We start from the raw sequence: 2,956 nt of genomic DNA, 5'->3' as shown, positions 1-2,956 counted from the left end.
TATTCTAGTGGCTATTAATCCATTCCCGTGTCCGGTTAAATGAACGATTATTCGTACATATAAATACCCCGCCCATCGTGTCCGATCGAGTGTATATGGTAATTTATAGGGACGCCCAATTGTAAATCTTTATATTAACATTAACAAACTTTCATTTAGTTAAACAAATATAAAGCCCATTAATAGCCCATAGTCTAGTTTCCACAAGTGTCGTTCTTTTGTCCAAACCCCAATTATGGTACAAAGCCCAATTACCCAATTTTAGTAATTAGTCCAACATCACGATTACTTCGTTTTAAATAAGCATAATAATAACTTAGCTACGAGACATTAATGTAAAAAGGTTGAACATAACTTACAATGATTAAAAATAGCGTAGCGTTACACGGACAGAATTTCGACTTACACCCTTACAACATTCGCTAACATAACCTTATTATTAGAATTATAATTAAAATTAAAATATAAATTATAAATATAAATATATTACGTATATATTGAGAGAGATTGAGAAAATAAGATGTTAAATTCGATCAGAATTCGGTTGGCTTTATAGCCAGAAGTGAAATTTGGGGCTCCGCGACTCGCGGCAAAATACCCTTAAAACTCCGCGAGTCGCGGAGAGGTATTTACAGTTTACACCCTTGGAGTTTCTGGCTGCCGACAGTTTTTAATATATATATATAATATATATATAATTAATATAATTAATTATATATTATATTATATTTATATACATAGTTAACTTGTAATTTTTAGTCCGTTGCGTCGAGCGTTAAGAGTTGACTCTAGTCCCGGTTCCGGATTTTCGAACGTCCTCGCGTACAATTTAATATCTTGTACTTTGCGTTTTGAATCTTGTACTCTTGTGATTTCGATACGTTTCTTATCAATAATTGGAACCTTTTTGATTGTCTTTTGTTCTTTTGAGCTTTTTGGTCGTTTGCGTCTTCAAATCGTCGAATCTGTCTTTTGTCTTCACCTTTTATTATTTAAACGAATATCACTTGTAAATAGAACAATTGCAACTAAAAGCTTGTCTTTCTTGAGGAATAATGCTATGAAATATATGTTCGTTTTTAGCATTATCAAATTTCGTACCTTTTTAATCGTTTATTCGTAATATTTGTATTTTTCGTTCGTATTTAGTTTTAAGTCATAGTTTGTGCCATAGTTATTTTTATTTTTAGATTTTTAGGCTTTGCCGTAAAATCCCTTAAGTGCTTTTTCTTTAGACTAAGATTTAGGTGCTTTAAAATTTTGCGACGCCGTTTTTATATTTTAGTACCTTTTTAAGTTATTGTTGTTTTGGATATAGTATTTCTTGTAAGCTTTAATATATTTAGACGCAACTTTTAATTCTTAGTTTTTAGACTTTTAAGTTTCGTCGCGCTACGTTCTTTTTATTATTTTTCGACCTTTATTTTTCGACATTTTTCGACGCGCTCTTTTTCTTTCTTATTTTTCGCCACTCTAGTTTTTAGGACTTAGTTTATTTTCTATTTCTTCTCTAAAATTTCTTTAAATTTCAACGAAAAATTGTTTTAAGCGGTTGAATTGATAGACATCCAAATTTTCTGTTTCGTAGTAATAGTTGGATTTGTTAGTGGCTGAGTTGTGAGCTTCCGATTTAAAGGGTTCTGGCTCCGTGCTGCATCTATTGGCTATTCGAAACGTGGGCAAAAGCATAAAAGTCTATTAATTTGATAACTTATATAATTTTTAATTTTATAACTAATAGGATATTCAGTGAATGCACCGAGCAAAACGTTCACCACCTTTTGTACGTTCACCACCTGTAACTCGATCAAGACATCTAGCAAATATTGTCGCCATTGATTTTTCTTTAGAATCGTCATCCAGTCGACCAAGTACTCCAATTCAAATTTCCAATAATCCATTTTTTGAACCTGACCTCACAATTGGGAATCCGGAGAATATTCAGGGACAATTCATAGATCCTGAACCATTAATCTTTCCTCCAGAACCACCAATCATTCAAACAGAAATTGTCGAGGAACCAACCATTAAATCAGAATCCTCTAGTGATTCAGATTCAACAAATTCAATTATGGAGAATCTGGAACCTCTAAGTATGGAAGACCGAATGCGAGCTAAACGCACTGGCCAAGGCCACGCAATTACTCAACCTGACATTAATGCGCCAGATTATGAAATCAAAGGACAAATCCTACACATGGTGAAAAATCAATGCCAATTTAGTGGTGCGCCGAAGGAAGATCCAAATGAACATCTTCGTAACTTTAATAGGATCTGTACACTATTTAAAATCAGAGAAGTGGAGGATGAACAGATATATCTCATGTTATTTCCCTGGACTTTAAAGGGAGAAGCCAAAGATTGGTTAGAATCGTTACCTGAAGGAGCTATTGATACATGGAACGTTTTAGTTGAAAAATTTCTTAAATAATTCTTTCCAGCATCTAAAGCCGTAAGACTTCAAGGAGAAATTGTTACGTTCACACAGAAGCCAAATGAAACACTATATGAAGCATGGACAAGATTTGGAAAATTATTGAGAGGATGTCCGCAACATGGTTTAGACACTTGTCAAATAGTACAAATATTCTACCAAGGATGCGACATCACTACAAGGAAAGACATCGATATAGCAGCTGGTGGTTCCATTATGAAGAAAACAGCAACTGACGCTTACAAAATTATTGATAACACTGCTTCCCACTCACATGAGTGGCACCAAGAAAAAGATATCGTTAGATCATCTAAAGCAGCTAGAGCCGATTCTAGCCATGACTTAGATTCCATTTCTGCAAAGATAGATACTGTCGAGAGACGAATGGAAAAGATGACTAAAGATATTCACTCAATACGAATTAGTTGTGAGCAGTGTGGAGGACCACATTTGACAAAAGATTGTCTCAGTATTGAAATAACAATGGAACAAAGAGAGAATGTTTCATACATAAACCAAAGG

At 33.9% G+C, this 2,956-nt stretch overlaps 1 non-coding gene across 1 annotated transcript; it reads right to left on the bottom strand.

The window, feature by feature from the left end:
* Positions 1–2,455: 2,455 nt before the first annotated feature.
* On the bottom strand, positions 2,456–2,562 carry LOC139865323 (small nucleolar RNA R71). Its single transcript, XR_011764851.1, has one exon. It is a non-coding gene; the product is annotated as a small nucleolar RNA R71 (small nucleolar RNA).
* Positions 2,563–2,956: the final 394 nt, after the last annotated feature.

The sequence above is a fragment of the Rutidosis leptorrhynchoides genome, chromosome 8 (assembly GCF_046630445.1).
Source record: "Rutidosis leptorrhynchoides isolate AG116_Rl617_1_P2 chromosome 8, CSIRO_AGI_Rlap_v1, whole genome shotgun sequence".
NCBI lineage: Eukaryota > Viridiplantae > Streptophyta > Magnoliopsida > Asterales > Asteraceae > Rutidosis > Rutidosis leptorrhynchoides.
The sequence above is the reverse complement of the archived record's forward strand: the minus strand, read 5'-3'. Positions and strand labels throughout refer to the sequence as shown.